The 20,707-nt window shown below is 32.5% G+C and overlaps 1 protein-coding gene across 1 annotated transcript in view; it reads left to right on the top strand.

Annotated features, from left to right (window-relative positions):
• LOC108917679 (5-hydroxytryptamine receptor-like) overlaps positions 1 to 20,707 on the top strand; it is a 303,827-nt gene that overhangs the window by 265,161 nt on the left and 17,959 nt on the right. The gene's annotated exons all lie outside the window — the stretch shown is intronic.

Here is a 20,707-nt window from a genome sequence, read left to right as displayed (position 1 = left end):
AATCAACATTTTTAATTAAGGAGGGCGTTTTTATGCGTAGCTATCGGTGAATTTATAGCAATTTTAGTCGATGGTTTTAGAAAATCTAAGGAAGTTAAAAACAGTATCTCTTCACTGTTCCAGTTATACAAGTTTTCTCCAAGGTATAAGACAGTTTTCACGCTGACAATACATTTAGAATAAGGAAAAAAAGTATTGAATATACAGAAAATCGCACTATAAACATTAGCACATGAATTAATCATAATTAATCATAATTATTGAGTATTTTTACAAAATTATCAACGAAACAGGAAAAGTACATTCGGATGTTTACATCCATGTTTTCCGTGATCTTTCACTGCGAAAAATTCAAGAAATCCCTGTATTTTAACATTTCTATAGTTTAGAATTTAGATAGATTTTCTTGATTTATCATTACTTACTGAAACTGTGATTTCTTGTCTATGAAACGCCGGACTTTAGTAATTTTTCATATATGTACGAGTATATAGGTTTTCAATACGGAAAAATTGTCTCACTCAAATAATTAAATGGAAGAAAAATTAAAAATTATCATTTTTTAATATAAAAGCAAATGTATTTTAATAATCTTTTTTGATAGTGTGCTTACAGAAATACAATACAACAACGATCATTTGAAGTTCCAATTATTTATGCATTTTCCAAATTGTAACGAATATTTGTATTTTAGTTCATTATTAGAGCAAGGGAAAAGCTTATTCAAATAATTATGTTGCTTTTGAATATTGCATAATAATAATAATCAATATAATAGTATATAAATTAAGTAAATAATGAATTTATAATTAAATTTAAAAATAATATTAATAATATTTATTCAGTTAGTTGAATAATATGGTCTTCCCTTCCTACAATAATGAAATAAAATGCAAATATTCTTCCTAATTTGAAAAAAATACAAATATCTGGCTGTGCAAACGATGAGGTATGCAGTGTTAGGGGTACTTTAAAACGCTGATAAAAAATTCTTCTGTGCCAATGTTACTTTAAAAAAATATATGCCCTTTGAAATGCTCTCGTGGAGGCACTTATAGAGAAATTTTATCGTAAAATTACCAAGTTTACGATAGTTGAAGTACACAGATGTCTTCGAAAAAAAACTGGATGGTGTAGCATTTTGAAATGCCACTTTTCTTACTTATAAGTTACTTAGTATTAATGTACCTGTGTATAATTACTAACAATGCTACTTTTAATTTAGTTTTTCTTCTTCGTAGATCCTCAATGTCATATTTTACTTTTTTTTTCGGATTGCACTTACACGCTCTTGTGTTTTACCCGACCATGTCGAATCCCAGGTGACAATTTCCTAATTTTTTATAAAGTTGTGAAAATTAATATAATATCCACATTTACGATTGTCTAAGTTGCATTTGCATTCTCGAATGATTTTTTTTTGTTGGCGCTCGCAGAAAACATTATGTCGAAAAGAACATATTTAAGTGGTTCACAAAAAAGAAAAAGTTGAAGTTCAAAAAGAAATAACCAAAAAACTTCCTAAACTTACTTCATTTTATACGGTTGTAGAAACAAACAGGCTGACAGATTCTTCGCCCTCATCATCTCAAGATCAAGATACTTCTGAATTTCAACGGGAAGAGGAGCTTACGTGTGACAAAAATGATAATATTAGTACGCGAGTTCCAGATATAAAGACAGTCACACAGACATCAGACGCTGAACCCTCCACTTCAAGCTACTGTGACTTACTAACTACAAGCTTAGAAAATGTGATCGTGGTACGTCTTGTCATGAAATTTTAACGGAAGAAATACACGATATTTGGACTCGAAAAGGGAGTTTTTCCAAAATAAAAATTGTGACTCCTCCGAAACTTCTACAAGTTTTCCAGGTTCAAGCGGTAAAACAAAAACTAGACATATTTTCACCCGTAAATTGACGAATGGTGAATCTTTAGAGAGAAAATGGCTCCTTTATTCACCGTCGAAGAAATCTGTATACTGTTATTGCTGCCGTCTATTTAATACTACTACTGGTACTGGTCATAATTTGAGTTCTCCGAATGGATACAAAGATTGGAAGCATAACTTATTAATGGAGCATGAGAACAGTTTACAGCATAGACAATCAATGATGAATTATGTCGCAAGAAGCAAAACTACTGGACGAGTTGACAGGGAGTTGCTGTCTCAATATAATACACAAGTCAATTATTGGAAGAATGTACTTAGAAGAATTGTTGCAGTAGTGAAATTTTTGGCTTCAATAGCACTTGCTTTTCAAGGTGATAACGAAATATTGGGGTCTCAAAATAACGGAAGTTATTTGGGATAATTAGTGAATTTGATCCTTTTCTTGCTGATCACATACGAAACTTCGGAAATCGTGGAAAAGGAAGTACATCATATTTGTCTGCAAATATTTATAATGAATTTATTAATATAATGGGACAGCAAGTGTTAAAAATAATTGTTAATGAACTAACAGCAGCAAAATACTATTCTATTAGCGTGGATTATACACCAGATCTCTCCCATGTTGACCAACTGACCTTCATCGTTAGATCGTCTGCCTATGGATAAACATAATGCTCAATACATAGCACTTTTTTCACTTTTTTGAGGAATAATCAGAGACTGTACAGTTGAATGGCAAAAAAAGATCATGTAGATACGTTTATTCCTATAATCGACACATTATATGCGCATTAAAAAAATCATTCGACAGCCTAGCAAGAAATTGACCAACGTTTTAGTTTTCTTTCTCAGTTAATAACAATTGATTCTGACCAGATAAAAAAAAATTCAAAGAATTTGCAGAATTCTATTACGAAGACATTATGCTTATGAGCTCAAATCATTTAAGAAGAGTTAAAGAACATAGTACAGGAATCAGTGGATTTGAGTATATCAACTTTACATAACCTAATAAAGTCTGATAAATTACAAGAANAATTTAAAAATAATATTAATAATATTTATTCAGTTAGTTGAATAATATGGTCTTCCCTTCCTACAATAATGAAATAAAATGCAAATATTCTTCCTAATTTGAAAAAAAATACAAATATTTGGCTGTGCAAACGATGAGGTATGCAGTGTTAGGGGTACTTTAAAACGCTGATAAAAAATTCTTCTGTGCCAATGTTACTTTAAAAAAATATATGCCCTTTGAAATGCTCTCGTGGAGGCACTTATAGAGAAATTTTATCGTAAAATTACCAAGTTTACGATAGTTTAAGTACAGAGATGTCTTCGAAAAAAAACTGGATGGTGTAGCATTTTGAAATGCCACTTTTCTTACTTATAAGTTACTTAGTATTAATGTACCTGTGTATAATTACTAACAATGCTACTTTTAATTTAGTTTTTCTTCTTCGTAGATCCTCAATGTCATATTTTACTTTTTTTTTCGGATTGCACTTACACGCTCTTGTGTTTTACCCGACCATGTCGAATCCCAGGTGACAATTTCCTAATTTTTTATAAAGTTGTGAAAATTAATATAATATCCACATTTACGATTGTCTAAGTTGCATTTGCATTCTCGAATGATTTTTTTTTGTTGGCGCTCGCAGAAAACATTATGTCGAAAAGAACATATTTAAGTGGTTCACAAAAAAGAAAAAGTTGAAGTTCAAAAAGAAATAACCAAAAAACTTCCTAAACTTACTTCATTTTATACGGTTGTAGAAACAAACAGGCTGACAGATTCTTCGCCCTCATCATCTCAAGATCAAGATACTTCTGAATTTCAACGGGAAGAGGAGCTTACGTGTGACAAAAATGATAATATTAGTACGCGAGTTCCAGATATAAAGACAGTCACACAGACATCAGACGCTGAACCCTCCACTTCAAGCTACTGTGACTTACTAACTACAAGCTTAGAAAATGTGATCGTGGTACGTCTTGTCATGAAATTTTAACGGAAGAAATACACGATATTTGGACTCGAAAAGGGAGTTTTTCCAAAATAAAAATTGTGACTCCTCCGAAACTTCTACAAGTTTTCCAGGTTCAAGCGGTAAAACAAAAACTAGACATATTTTCACCCGTAAATTGACGAATGGTGAATCTTTAGAGAGAAAATGGCTCCTTTATTCACCGTCGAAGAAATCTGTATACTGTTATTGCTGCCGTCTATTTAATACTACTACTGGTACTGGTCATAATTTGAGTTCTCCGAATGGATACAAAGATTGGAAGCATAACTTATTAATGGAGCATGAGAACAGTTTACAGCATAGACAATCAATGATGAATTATGTCGCAAGAAGCAAAACTACTGGACGAGTTGACAGGGAGTTGCTGTCTCAATATAATACACAAGTCAATTATTGGAAGAATGTACTTAGAAGAATTGTTGCAGTAGTGAAATTTTTGGCTTCAATAGCACTTGCTTTTCAAGGTGATAACGAAATATTGGGGTCTCAAAATAACGGAAGTTATTTGGGATAATTAGTGAATTTGATCCTTTTCTTGCTGATCACATACGAAACTTCGGAAATCGTGGAAAAGGAAGTACATCATATTTGTCTGCAAATATTTATAATGAATTTATTAATATAATGGGACAGCAAGTGTTAAAAATAATTGTTAATGAACTAACAGCAGCAAAATACTATTCTATTAGCGTGGATTATACACCAGATCTCTCCCATGTTGACCAACTGACCTTCATCGTTAGATCGTCTGCCTATGGATAAACATAATGCTCAATACATAGCACTTTTTTCACTTTTTTGAGGAATAATCAGAGACTGTACAGTTGAATGGCAAAAAAAGATCATGTAGATACGTTTATTCCTATAATCGACACATTATATGCGCATTAAAAAAATCATTCGACAGCCTAGCAAGAAATTGACCAACGTTTTAGTTTTCTTTCTCAGTTAATAACAATTGATTCTGACCAGATAAAAAAAAATTCAAAGAATTTGCAGAATTCTATTACGAAGACATTATGCTTATGAGCTCAAATCATTTAAGAAGAGTTAAAGAACATAGTACAGGAATCAGTGGATTTGAGTATATCAACTTTACATAACCTAATAAAGTCTGATAAATTACAAGAAACTTTTCCAAATGTTGAAGTTGCTACAAGAATATTCCTTTGCTTAATGATTACCAATTGTAATGGAGAGCGATCATTTTTACATCTAAAGAGAATAAAAAATGAATTACAAACGACAATGTTGTAAGAACAAATAACTAATTTGTCAATTATTTGCATAGATAGTGATATCCTTCAAAAAAATAGACTTTGAGGTTATAATATAAGATTTTGTACAACAGAATTCCCGAGATCGTAATCAATTCAAACCAGCAGCATTTTATTTACCGTACCTAAGTTATATTTCTTAAAACAGTTAATAACCTGTATTTTTTTGTACCAATTAGCCATAATAAATATAAAATCATTAAGCATTTTTTTGAATAATTTTATTTCTTACTTTACTGCATATCCATGGCTCTTTAATCCATCATATTTTTATTTTTAATTACTTCAGTCATAATCTTGAGTTTCATCAATTTCTGTTAAACATTTTAGTAAGTTTAATGTTTTTTTTTTCAATTATTTTGCTGCTCTGTAATTATTCTTGAATAAAAAAGGCATTGTTAGAGAAGAATTAAAGACCTTATTTAGTTATTTCTTACAATAAAATAAATGAGTTTATTAAAAAATTCTTTTGATGTATGCCTGACCTTCGGCAACCCACCTCATTCCACTCTCGCGACGATTCGCTGGCCCCGTCTGTAAGAGAGAGCAACCCCCAGCTTCCTAACTTATCGCAGCGTCTCTCCGCTTCTTTCCGTCCGTGCCATAAAATAACACTAACGTTTAATGCACTCCGGAAGAAAAATATCGCTAAGGGAAAATTGTTATCATACGACGCACGGCCTCACGTAATGCCTCTCATTATTTGTGGGGGGAAGAGTTATCGGGAGAATCTAACAGGCTGTACAATTCCTCCGTTCCGCTTTATCTTGCCCCTGTTCCGAGAGCGCGACCCCCATTTATTTCTCACCCCGAGAGTGAGGGTGTGCGCATATGTGCCTGTTGCGGGGTGCCTGATTGTTTGCACGAAAATCGAAACATTGGAAATATTTTGCGATGGCATAGATAAAAAATGAAACTTATATAGCATGCTATAATACGGTGTATAACACTACAACCATCAAGATTGATTCTCCAACCCCATGGGTTGTCTAAAATATACAAATTGAACTTGTTGTAAGCTTTAATTTATAGGATAAAAATTCGTTTTTTATTGATAAATAGTAGTTGTGCGGGTTAGATGGAAAACGGAATACTTTGCAAGTATCAGCTGGGTCTTCAATGAATTAAAAGTGAAGTGAAGTAAAAGTGAAACACTTTGCAAGTAACAAACTTCTTTTTTCTAGACATATATCGTGCAACCTCAACAAATTCATTTGTTGACTAATAGCCATAGAAAACGCAGATATACTGGGTGTTCGGAAATAGTGGTACTTCGCTTTGAGGATAGATTTGGCGACTCAAAATAAGACAAAAATTTCATATAAACATGGCAAATCCACCCTACAAGAGGGATAAGTTACTACTAAAGTGCAAAGAATTATTTGGTAGTACAAAAATATCCAAAAATTAACTCAACATTATTTTTTTTTTTTGATAAAAGTGTCGTTATACTTTTAAACATATTTTCAAATTTAATAATCACTCTTTGTCACAAACTGAAAACAGTCAAATTCTTCATAATATTTCCTCTATTTCCTCAAAAAATTTTATCATAATGAATTTATGAGATTTAGAAATTTTAATAGAATTAAAAAAAAACCTAATAATTGTGTCAATACTCAGAATAATTTAAATTGTAAATTTCAAACTTTGATTTGATTTGACCTTTGGGAATCTCAAACATAACATTTACTAATTTTTTTTCTAATGTAAGTTTGAATTGGATGACTTTTAATATACCAGCACACAAAAAAAGAAACTCAAGTACGAAAATGCTACTCCGTAGTGCTACTCATTTTGATGCCAATAATAGATAAAAACACTCTCACTCCACCCTCTCTCCCTCCTTCCTTCTCTCCCTTCCTCCCTCCCTTCCTCCCACCCTTCCTCCCTCTTTCTCCCTTTCCTCCCTCCCTCTCACTCCATTTCTCTCCCCCCTCTTTCTCCCCCCTCTTTCTCCCCCCTCTCTCTCCTCTCTCTCCCCTTCTCCCTCTCTCTCCCTCTCCCTATTTTCTTCTGTTAAAAATGAAAGTCTCATTCGTCCAAATTTAAGAATATTTTTCTTGCACAGGTCGTTACAAAAAAGTGGGTCAAGTTGTTAACCACATATGCTTGTCTTCAAAAGCTATGCAAAAGAAGATATCTTTTGTATTTGACAAATTTTTAAATATTTTTTCTATCGGTATTCATGAAAAACTTTCAGGTCGAATAACATTTTATCAATGTATTGTGTTGACAGAAATTTCATGTCATTATTATCTGAATTTGTTCAAAAGTATTTAATTTTAACAGTTTCTTTTTACTTCAACACCTAATTTCAAAGACGAAAGCGTCGAGAAAAATGTCTACGTATTTTACTCTTGCCATTTTTCATTTAGGCACCTCTTTTCCAGGATACTGGATGAAAAGTTACAATTAAAAAAAAATTATTATTATAAAACTTAAATTCGCTGTTTTCCGAAATTTTGCTCGGACTTTTGTTTATGTGGATACATATTTTTTTGTAATTTTCTTTAAAAAATCGTTGCCGAATGGAGAAAATTAGGGTCGCGGTACACACTGACTCCCTTAACTTTTTCTCTAATAAAATTATGGTTTGGTTAATGAGATATCACAACTGTTTTGGATACATGAAAGGTTTTTTCAATTTTAAACTACACTCAGAGTTTAATATTCTTAAAAATTGTATATTTTGATATATCGACTTTAAATTTAACAATGTTTTAATAAAATGTTCTCTAATTTGTCAATTTTGAATAAAATAATTTCAATATTCAAAAAAAAAACAAATATAACAAATTAATATTAAAAATGCATCACCTAAGAGAAATATCTCGGATATCAAATTCTTTATAAAAATTTTGCAATAGTAAAAAAAACTAAAACAAAGACCTTTGTGATCTAAAAATCAATACTTTTGAAGTGTGCTAAAGAAAAACAAAAACAGCACCAGTTTTTGTTTTCACATTTTTTTTTTCACAAAATATGTTATACGGTGGGTTTTTAGGTAGACTGATTCCCGATATGTCCGCCACTGGCACGTATATTTATAACTGGATTCAGTGATTTTTTTGGCTAGATAAATCATTAACACAAGTTTCATTATGCTTCGTAAGAAGTCATCAGAAATATTTTTGAAATTTCAACGCCCTGTCGCTATGTCTATGCAAACCAGTTTGACTTCAAACTACTGAAAAAAAAAAATCGCCTATTAAAGTTTCTCGATGTAGTTAACACCCTTAAAATCGAAATTTTAGAAAAATATGTTTTAGTTTTATTATAAATTTGAAAATATTGTGTTTATATTATTAGAAACTTCGCTTCAAAACAACAGCATTATGGACATCATACGGTTACTAGTTTTTTGCACTTGAGAATTCTTTTATACTATTGTATTCAACGAGCAATAATATTTGTCGATTTCGAGACACGACGACAGTTTTCGCTGCAAATAAATCAAATTGGAAATCTTATTATGGCACCGATAGGAACAGCTTGACCTCATTGCCTATCTCTGGAGGAAAAACTATACAATTTCACTTTCTTGGACAAAGGGCTCCCGATACTTTGACCCCTGCTGTATTATCATTGTATAAATAATGTATGAGACCAGGCTTTGAGTTATAGAGGTACAGAAACTTCAGAATCGAGAACGCTCATGTTCAAAAGGGTAAAAGTGTCTTTGAAAACTAGTCGTCAAAGGAATAATGACGAGCAGCTTTATTGTTAAGTTGCGTTTAAGGAAAGGCAGTTAGAAATCGATTACAGACAGATACAAAATATTCGAGCTCTGATCGCTCAGTGAAAACAGATCTAAATATATGGTTGACGTGTTTTTGCCGATTTGACGGAATTCGATTTACAAGTGTAATTCGAAAGCGTTTTACTTGTTGCAATCACCCCACGAAAAATCTACGCAAGATCAAGAATTTAGCGATTTTTAGTTGATAGTACCATACAAGCGGAGTTGTCCATTGTAAAGTTTCCAAAAAATCAGGCAACCACTTTGATATAAGGAGTTATGTGTGTGGACTTCAGGTAAATCCCTGAACGAATACATTTAAAGGCTACCGCTGTTATGAATATAGAACGAAATAAAACTGTTTCGTTACAAAGTTAAACAATTGCTGTGAAGTTAACAAAACAACCTAAATGAACAACGTCAATACCGGATTGGAAACAACTGAGTCTCTGAAAGTTTTACGTCAATGCAGTACTTATGTAAATTTAAATTAACAAAAAGGGCTTGGTCTCATTCTTTAGACGTAGCCGTAAGCCAGTATAAATTTTATTATAAGCAATTGTTTTGGAAACCGCTGATAACAAGCACTTTTACAGATAGACAGACAAAAGCCAAGATTTTCCTTTGTGCCATTTTCTGCCAACTAATTCAAAGTTCCACCCGAAGGCGCCTTTGTTGGATGCAAAAGTATTATTTGCCAAAGATAGAATCCATAACAGGACATTGTGAAGTTTACAGTCGTAAAAAAATTATCGTGGGTGTCTATTATACGACTGTAAGTAATTTACAATATAAATTTAATATAGAATAATATAGGTCAGAACTTGCCCTGATGAAAAGATAATTTTCATCTATTCAAGAAGTCTTAATTTGACTCCCATGTAAATCTTTGTATTGCGGATTCTGAAAGATAAAGTAAAGAAGAAAGATCTAATAATTTATATGCCCTAAGGAAGAAAATATTGACCGAAGTTGGTACTTGGTATCAATGAGAAGAATGAAAGAATTTAATTTTTTTAGTTTATTAAAAACAAGTTCCATGGCATTCTTGACCATGTGCAGTATCAATAAATAAACCAAGATGTTGTGCAAACTATCAAGGTAAATACAGGGTGTAAGACGTTTGAATGCCATTACTGCAGCATGAGATAGCGTAGGTAATCATAAATTAACAAAAAAGTTGTATATTACAGGGGCGTAAGATTAACAGTTTTCAAAATATAGCGAGTATTAATATTTCATCACAACGTGACAGCAGCGCTTAATCTGTTGATGCACACTACGTGTGCACGTGGCAGACTTGTCCTACGGAAAAAATGTAAACAGCTATTATTGTGAAACATTTAGTAAATTTCAAGACAATTGTTTTCCAGTTTTTAAATAAATAAAATAAAATGTATCGATTTTGTAGTACGAAGATAGTGTTGTTCTTAAATTTTAGCTCGAATTTTAGTAAGTATGAATCTCTTAAAACAGGAACTTAACTTTTAATCAAATTATGTATTTGAAAAATATGTATTTTAAGTACCCAAAGATTCACGCCTTCCAAATTATCATACGTATTAAAAATAATTTAGGTACTTACCAAAAAGCAAAATTCAGTAATTTTTAAATGCACAAGTACAAAACAAACTACAACATAATATGCTTAAAATGGCCACCACCATTTTCGATGCCCTCACGACACCTTCGAATCCAATTTTCGCGCACTGGCTGGAAAACACCTCGAGAAAGACAAATAGTGGTACGCAAAAAACACTCCAACACAGTCGAATCCAGATACCAACTGAATTGCGTATTGGTGGTTGCTGGACATCTTAGTACCTCGTGTTAATAAACCGCTGCACCGTTTTCACATTGCTCTCGATATGAATTTTATCGAATTTTAAATTTATTACAAAGCTAATTATGTTTTAGAATTAAGCATAAAGAAATTCAAAAAAGTGATAAACATTGTATTTTATGGTATTCTATGCACGCAGATATGTCAATATTCCTTAATTAATCGAACTTTTGTACATCGAATTGGAGGTTTTGATAATTTTTTTCCTGGAAATGGTTGAGTTTAAGACCCATATCTTATAATGTTTTTTTATTTATTTTAATGTATTGTATCGTCTGTTAAAATTAAGGCAGTCAAACTTCTAACACTCTGTATGTGACATGTATACGGATGTAACTTTATGGGGGTCATATTTTTATAGAGGCTTCATTTGACCTTTAGAAACATGTATCAATAGTTAATTTTTTTCAATTTTCTTCTTTTTTTTTTTATATCCTTTATTTCGTAATTTTCTTATCCCTCCGCTAGACCTTCAAATTATGGCGCGCTTTAGTGGTAGAGCATGCACAATTGGAAACTGGGCTGTGCGTTGTTGTCAAATTTTATATTTAAAGGAAACGTTAAAAAAGCCCCACAATCCCACAAAAATGAGTTTAATTATTTTAAATAAGAAAATATGACACAGTATTTAACAAGTAATCTAGCAGAAAACCCAAGTAGTAATCAATAATGATAAATGAAATACACAAAAATAAATAAATCATATGTTTACTAACCAGATTTGTATAACACCTAAGAGTACCAGGATCCTCTTCTATGGCATTTAAAATTTCTAGTTCAAGGATCCCGTAATTTCTTAATGACTAAGTCGGCGTAATTTATTTGATATCGTCTTCTTTGTTCCTAGGCTCTATCCATATCGACCCTCTCTTGCTTCGTATACATGCGTTTTCATAATGTAGGTATAAAAATTTGAAATTAAAACATATAATTTCACTGTATCGTCACTGAACACTGAAACAAATAATTTAAGGCATATATACATACATAAGGTATATCGTTATAATCAGAAACAAGCGGGGAATTCAAAATCCGGCCAATATTCAGGATGACCCATTTAAAAAAATTAAAGTTTGGTTCATATCTTGGAACTGCAAAAGTCAATTGCATTGTTTTTATATATTTCTTCGAAATCACAAGAAAATTTCCTAAAACAATGATCATTACTTAGTATTTTTTCCTAGATAGAAAGAAAAAAAAGAAAAGGAAAGCGGAATGTTATGTGAATGACAGACAATGGTAATTTATAAGAAAAGAATATGTATAAAAAATTACCCTCTTATTACCAGGTACAAAGTGTTATACAAACTCCATTTGTAACTTGGGGAATATTCGTCAGATATTTCCATAATTTGATCATTGTGAATCTGCAGTTTGAGCTCTGCTTTGTCGATTGTAATTCGCGAATTCTCGAATTTCGCCTTATAATAATTAAATTGATATTCGGAGAAGTGTACTCGGTTACTTTGATCTGATTTTCTCGGAGCAGACAAATTTAATAAGCCCAGATCTTGTAAGTGATATCGAGTTATCCGAACTTCTCGAGCAATCTGGCCAAATTGAGGTGCTCGATATGACTTTATGTGCCAGGTCCCAGGTGGCATATGGGACGTTAATAATACATACTTTTTTACAGTTGAATTAAAAATATTGTAACAGGTCTCAATCGCTAATGTCGGGGATTAAAGTCCCACTGTTAGTCCCTCAACAAAAACTAATGGCATTGAATTGATTGCTAAGGAAATCTGACAGCAGCGACAACTATCAGAAAGTATTGTAATACGACATCTACATTCGAAATTTCTCGCATATATCAAGTCAGCATATAACATTAACAATTAATTTCGGTTATTTCAAATCATGTCTGTAGCATATAAAGATATGCAACATATGCAACATATTTGCAACCTTTGGAATTATTTTTTAAAGGTAACTATATTTTTTGTTAATTTTTTTTTTAAATACTGATCTTATTTGACAATAAAATGCAAACATATTGAGAACTGCTGCAATCGAGAGGGAACAGCAAGTCATATTATTATAGTGAGTGTTCGGTATTGCCACTTTTTTCGGCAACACATAAGCAAGTTCGTTGAATAAAGGATGACTAATATTGTCCAGTCGAAACTAATATTGTAGCAATAATAGTACCAGTTTAAAATGGTTACACCTCAAGGAAAAGTAATTATGATTCTACAATTTTACCTGCACTAGACTAATAACGAAAAGCAAGGAACCTTTAGATGTTGAAGGATGACAGTTAAAAGAAACAACTTATTTTAACTGCGAGCAGTAGACCTACTGCCGGTTCGCATATACATACTTTGATCGATTTAGTGTGGGTGAAAAACAAAGCAAAAAGGTATTTTGTCTTTTTCCACTGTTGCACACCCTCTGGATGGTAGCACAGTTTCTGGAGGCTTCCAACTGAGCCTGATGCAGTAATTGTTTTTGAGGACACTTCCTGTATGTGTATATATCAATATCGTTTATCACTATGAGTGCTTATGAATTTAGGAAGCTTCTGGAAGCTCATTTTATCCCTTGGGATCTTCACCACTGGATTGGACAATGTCTGGGTAGATGGGATGCTAGATCTAATATCTAAGCTGACAGCAACGTGTTCGCAAAAATTTTAACAACCTTTCGAATTGTACAAATTTGTAATTTATCGATAAAAATTTTATTTACATTAAATGAATGTTCAATATAAGCAGAGGCTTTATACAATGCAAATAATAATAAACTTGGCTCTACACTTACTGGTTTCGTTCCTGGTTACTAAACTTGTACCAGGGTCGACGTTTGAACTCATTGCTTCATTGGTTCGCAGAAGTCCTGTAACCAAGTCTGCCTTAGGTTTGGACGATTGGTTTTGGATTTTGCTCATCTTTGAATTATAGTCGCCTGAAACGAGTGATGGATCTGATGTAGTACTCTGGTTCTGTCTGCGGCTCTCCAATTCGAATTTAGCATTTTTAGGAGAAATTTTTAATTTCCGAAATCTGGAACTGGGATAAACTTTCTGCGCGCCTCGCGTGTTTCGCTGCATTGACAGCATGGGCGTCCGACAGTGTCATCTGCTGGGACTTCATTATTACGGCGCCTGGGAGCTTCTCCGAAAATTTCAGCGGAAATTTTCGAAATGTCATTTTCTGCGCAATATCTTCCGCTTCACGTGGGACATAGTTTAAATCCCCTCGGACATGAGTTTCTACTTTGGCCGGGATTGGCCCTGAGTAATGACTGGACATGGCTTCGTGATTCAATTGGAAAGTTGAGTGAAAATTTGAAACCCTCTCGGAACTTGTAATACACCAATATATACGTGGTTACATAAATAATGTAATACATGATTCCATTTATAAAAATTTCCTTTTCCAAATATACTTGACTCCACAATTATGTGTGACATACTGAGTTTACCGGTTTAAACCGCAGATGCGGTTCTCATATAAATGATGTATAAAATATAAATATACACATACGCCACTGACAGTTTCATCGTATCGTGACTGAGGGCGCAGTTGTTGAGCTCCATGCTAACTGTTCACTAGGGAATTGACACGTCTTCGTCTTAGTGGGTTGGTCTATGAATCAGCACGACAGAATAGTTCAGTTTTAGTATCACCATGTCCATGAGGAACATGCTAGATTGCATAAGAAAGTCGACTAAAAATGTATGTTATAAATTGTCAACTCTTTCGAGAAGCTAGGTCGTGCTTCGACATTGAATCCTAGACATATGTAAAAAGATGTATTTTTATAATTATTCAAATCTAACTACAGTTGTGGTTGGCCAATAAATCACTGTTAACTTAAATAAACAAATGTTTCAACTACTATTAACTATGGAAGAATGGGAATAATTATTATTTTAATTCTATCTATACTGTACGCGCCTAAAGTATGGAATAAATTCAGTAAAAACGAAACAAATTTTATTTGGGAAAAATCCTCGAACAGGTCGATTTAATTTAAAAAATACATATTTTAGCATAAAAAGCGATTTTCAACCGTCATTTGTTTTCGAGTAATGACGTCATGACATTTTTTTAAATAGCAACCCCCTATTTTTTTCTTTATTCTGAAAGGTCGTTTTATTGTCGATTTTGCAGTATTAAAATGTTGCCATCTTACATAGGAAAGTTTTCGAGTAAATGACGATTGAATGTTAGAAAACCCAAATCAATTAAAATAAAGCAAAAACTTTATCAAATTTAGTTTTTCGAAATGCCTGAAGTTTTTTATGGATCACGTAGGTGTAAATCTTTACAAAGTGTCACTGTCATACCGACTTTCTAAGTATTGTAAGCGATATAAAAATTATTGTTGAATTTAAAGTATTATGGCACATTTAACTGTCACACAAAGAATTGAAATTTTAATTCTTATCGGATGCGGGGATAAGACTAGAACGCAGCAGGAAGTTTGCGATTTATTTAATGAAAAACATCCAGATCGTCGTATCAGCCAATCAACAGTCAGTAAGATATAATCTAAATTTAGAGAAACTGGCAATGTTGTAGATATTCCAAAACCTGGACGCCCAAGCGCTAGTGAAGATCACAAACAGAACATTTTGATAAGTATGGTAGATAATCCTCATAATACTTCACGATTGGTTGCATTAAACAATGAAATTAGTCAAACCACAGTGCTCCGCACCCTGAGGAAGGAAAAATATCATCCCTACAAAATTCAACTTGTGCAGGAACTCAACGAAGACGATCCCGACCGCCGCATACACTTTTGTGAAATTATGATGGATTTATGTCAAGTAAATAGAGATTTACACCAGCAAATACTTTTTTCAGGCGAGGTCACGTTTTGTCTCAATGATACAGTGAACCGTCAAACTTGCAGGTATTGGAGTCGGGAAAATCCTCATTTGATGGCAGAGACACATACCCAGCACCCACAGAAATTAAATGTGTGGGCTGGAATAGTTGACAACAGAATAGTAGGACCTTTCTTCTTTAAAGGAACCCTTACAGGAGAAAGATATTTAGAGTTTTTACAAAATGACCTTGTTTTAACGCTTGCAGTAATTTTTCTAACGATAATGACCCTGATATTCCTGATGACACCATATGGTTTCAACAAGATGGTGCACCTCCGCATATGCGCGCCCTGTTCGAGATTTTCTGGACGATTGTTTTCGTAGGAGGTGGATCGGCAGACGAGGACCGATAGAATGGCCCGCGAGATCCCCAGATCTTACACCCCTGGACTATTTCTTATGTGGCTAATTAAAGTCCAAAGTGTACGTTAATAGACCACAAAATTTAGAAGAACTCCAAAATTGTATTATAGATGAAATACACAGTTACCCCAGAAATAATTCATAATGTTCAAGAAGAATTTCTACACAGACTTGCGTATTGTCAAGAAGTCGGTGGGTGGCAATTCGAACGCTTAATTTAGGTAGAAAACTTAATGAATTGTATTTGCTTGACATTGGGATTGTTATTTTTTTAATGAATAAAATTTACGTTTTCTAACATTCAATCGTCATTTTCTCGAAAACTTTCCTATGTAAGATGGCAACATTTTAATACTGTCGGATCGACAATGAAACGATATTTCAGAATCAGGAAAAAAAATAGGGGTTACTCGAAAACAAATGACGGTTGAAAATCGCCTTTTATGCTAAAACGTGTATTTTTTAAATTAAAAATCGACCTGTTCGAGGATTTTTCCCAAAAAAATTTGTTTCGTTTTTACTTAATTTATTCCATACTTTAGGCGCGTATGGTAGATTATAATCTTTATAATACACTTGTAGTAGTTTTAGTCCTAAATATATACAGTTTTTTCACAGCTTGAACATATTTTATTCCTCTATAATAATAAAAAGTTAAATCTATAAGATTTGAGTGTCCTGTGGTGTAAGTAAATATCGATCAATTATAGACTTGTCAAAAGTAACACACTTACCGTGTTGGTGATCCTATCTCAACAGAGCTATCAGAGGCTGAAAGGGGTGACAATCCTGCTACTGGTTCCCTTCAGAATCCTGACTGAATGGACGCACTAACTGGACCTTTCTCTGGGCCTCTCTCAACCTTCCCATGGGGAGAAGATGCAATTATCTTATAAAGATCATCTCAATTGGACGGTTAAGAAAGTTCCAAAAAAAATCCGGTATCTGAAAGTTTGGGTTTGGTTTGGGTTTACATTAACAAAGACATAAATAGCATAAATTTGAATCTTGATTAGTTAATTAAAAAGACTTTAATACCGAGTTCTGAAATTTACAAGATAATTTAAAAATGCATACGTTATTAAATTAGAACATAAAAAATATATTATGATTACAGAATAATATTTTAAGTTAACATATAATATGTGATGTGTGATGATTAAAATAAAATGTGATAAATGTGGATTAAAACTGTTTCCTATTAGAACAAATTTTTATACGAAAAAATATAGCCAACACGAATTCCGGTTAAGTTGAAACAAATTCAACTATTTTTATTTATTTTATTTCCTTGATTCGTTAACTCAGAACTAATAAATAATTAGTGAGGTTATAAGTCATATCGTTCTCTGAACATGTAAATAAATAATTATTCCAAAAACTAGCACTATTTATCTTACAAACTGCAATTAACAGTAGTAGATAAAATTAAAATATAGTTAAAACGAAACGTAAAAATAGAACTTATAGCGTAATACATTTAAAGTAATTTATGACACAGGATAGTACAAAATGACAGCAAAGAATGTTTCTGTAATACATCGTTATATATAAACAAAATTTCGTAATAACGTTATTTCTACGATCTCGAAAAAATATATTCGCATTCGTTCCAATATGAACCACCATGTAAGATATGGTGAAGTTCTTTTCACACCAACAGAGGTGATTTGAACGAATAATCATTATTTCAATAACTTTACGTAATAATTGGCCGAAAATCGTGTGACAACAATTGATTTCTCCATAATAACTGACATTTAAATAATTAATGAAACATTTGAAATTGTTGAGACAAAATTCCCACTGACAGCAATGAACTGCAACATAAAGAATTGTAAAATTGAATATATGTAAATACACAATTATAACATACTATATATTTGTAAAAATGTCAAAATTCGCGTCACAATTTAATAATTTTGAATTCCTATTAACAAAAGCCTACATATTATTGGTACCATGATAAAAACTATTTTTGCTTAATAGTCCCTTAGCTATAACAATTCAAAACTTAATGTATGGCCTTAATTCCTGCTGGGATCTTACTTCATCAAAACTGTGAAAAAGTGTTTTCCGATAATTAAGAGTATACTTTTTTTATACCTTCCCAATTTCATTCCACGTGTTCTCCCCTAATTGCGACCGGGAAAATCTATATCGTTTTAATTTTCCACACACCCCGATATAAATTAAGCCAAGCAAACAATTCGCTTTGATGGGGAAACCGCGAAACACTTAACCAGACATTCTCGAAGAGCCTGGGGTTGGTTTACGGGACTTACCAGCCCAAGCCCATACAAGTTGCTTGTGGTTGGCGAACAGGTAGGGTGCGTATATGCTGACGGGGTTGATTTATACGTATGTATAACTTTCCGGAGCTGTAATAGTTGCTGGGAGGAGAACTTCTCGATGTATCCAGTAATTTCAGGGACTGCATACTATGAAAAATTTGAAAAGCAGTGATACGGTACAAAATTCCTGCAATTAATACCCTGCCAAGCTCTATATATTCCAAAAAAAATCATTGTTGATGATAATTCAAAATCATAATGGAATTTGAGAGAAAAAATAAAATAAAAGTGATAATAAAACTAGTCAAAATGGCCTTATATGATACAAGCCTGTAACTTCTTTATTTTTTGTCCGATTTCAAAAATTTTTATTTGGGAATGTAGGGTAAAAAAAACCCGATTTAACTGTGATACTCCTGTTTTTATTAATGCAATTCACGGACAACTAGGACGCGTTTTCTTGACATCAAAACAGCTGATTGGTATTAGCGACTTTTTTTTTCCAAAAAACAGATTACGTATTCTCATTCAGCATCCCTCAAAACGTCTTACCACCAAGTTTCATCAAATTCGATACAACTTCAGGCGAGCACTCCATGATGTCGCGAAATGTAATACAAGCCTGTAACTTCTTTATTTTTTGGCCGATTAAAAATTTTTTTTATGAAATGTAAGGTAAAAAAAAATTCTCTCCGACTATGATAGTGCTGTTTTTTTATTAATGCAATACACGGCCAACTAGTGCTCGTCTGAAGATGTATCGAATTTGATGAAACTTGGTAATAAGACATTTTAAGGGATGCTGAATGAGAATACGTAATCTGTTTTTGTGAAGTTAGATAGTTTTTTTATCCTACATTCTAAAAAAAAAATTGAAATCGGTCAAAAAACAAAGAAGTTACAGGCTTGTATCACATTTAAGTGCGACACCCTGTATATGGCCACTGCAATTTTTTTTTAATTCAAATAATGCAACAGTATCTTACAAAATAATTAATGATAATGTTCTCCTCTTACGTTTTTATGTAGCACATGTAGAACAACCCATAATTTCGACGCCACTGAATATTTTCTATTCTACACTTCATTTTATTTGGAACTGCACTTTAAAGAAAAAAAAGAAGATATCTTATTAGAAAAACGAGTTATTTTTAAGTTTAAGTATTTTTTATGTAAAATGAAGTTGTCACATAGTTGAATTCATCGAAAATATTTCTAAAACTGTTCAAAAAAACTGTACTATTTTTTTCCAGATTATAATTTTAAATAATCATCGGAAAATTCAGTGGTGTAGGAATTTGCCCCTTACTGTCTCTCGGTATGTTATATTGCATTTGGAATTAAAAAATCTGTGTTTTTGTGAAATGAATAGTTTGAGAGTTGTCTACTTATATTTATTTTAGACTATACGAAATATTTACTCGAAAGTATCTCATTTTACGAATAAAATGATGGAGATCCTTTTTCTTTGAAATAGAATTATGAAATAAACGAACTTTAAATTTCCAAAATACCCAGTGGCATCAAAATTCTTTCAAACTCAATTATGTATTAGTTTCCAAGATTTCGACTCTATTAGTTTCATACTAGTCCATCTAGGTACTCCTATTGTCAATTAAAAATGTACAAATACAGATTATGACTGAAATGGTTGGCCAAAATTCTACGGCACAACTTAATAAAAAGATGATTCCTATTAATGCAAAGCCTTCATAAATGTTTACAAGTCACGTAACCGCCGAGCTTATGCAACCAATATTGTAGAGCTGGTACTGGTAACGAACATTTCCTAAATATTTGCTTCACTTGTTTGCTTCATTAATGATTCGTTTGCAACGAACAGTGACAAACCGTTATCACGCTCAAGATAATGCTATCGCTGATCGGTTGACTAGAGTTACGTGAAGATTCACTAATCGCAGCCGGTGAAACAGAATGTTGTGTTATAATGTAATCTTGATCTTATTGTTTTAATAAATTTTAATTTTACCTAAATTTAATTGTCAACGTGAAGGAAATAGAACAGTAACCATACTATTGTTGGTCTCGTGACTTGTAATCATTTATGAAGGTTATATGTGATACATAGATAAATAGATAAAAAAAGAAATGAGTATTTGTAACAATGTAACAAAGTCAAGTCCGTAGATAATAAAGTGAATTAGTCCAAGAACGGATCCTTGAGGAACATCTCAACATACTGACATTTGAGTAAAATATAAATCTAATAGAAAAGAAGCGATTTATCGAAGAACTTTATCCTATCCCAGAACATTTCCTCTAATTAATAAATATCAATGTTGTATTAGGTGTTAATCAATTTTTTGGTACTTGATCGTAAGCTGTTATAAAATCCAAGTAAATAACATTTACCGGAAATTTATCTAAACTTTTCGTCCAGGTGTTAGCTACAT

The sequence above is a fragment of the Anoplophora glabripennis genome, unplaced genomic scaffold (assembly GCF_000390285.2).
Source record: "Anoplophora glabripennis isolate ALB-LARVAE unplaced genomic scaffold, Agla_2.0 scaffold44, whole genome shotgun sequence".
Taxonomy (NCBI): domain Eukaryota; kingdom Metazoa; phylum Arthropoda; class Insecta; order Coleoptera; family Cerambycidae; genus Anoplophora; species Anoplophora glabripennis.
This window is presented reverse-complemented; position numbering and strand designations above follow the sequence as displayed.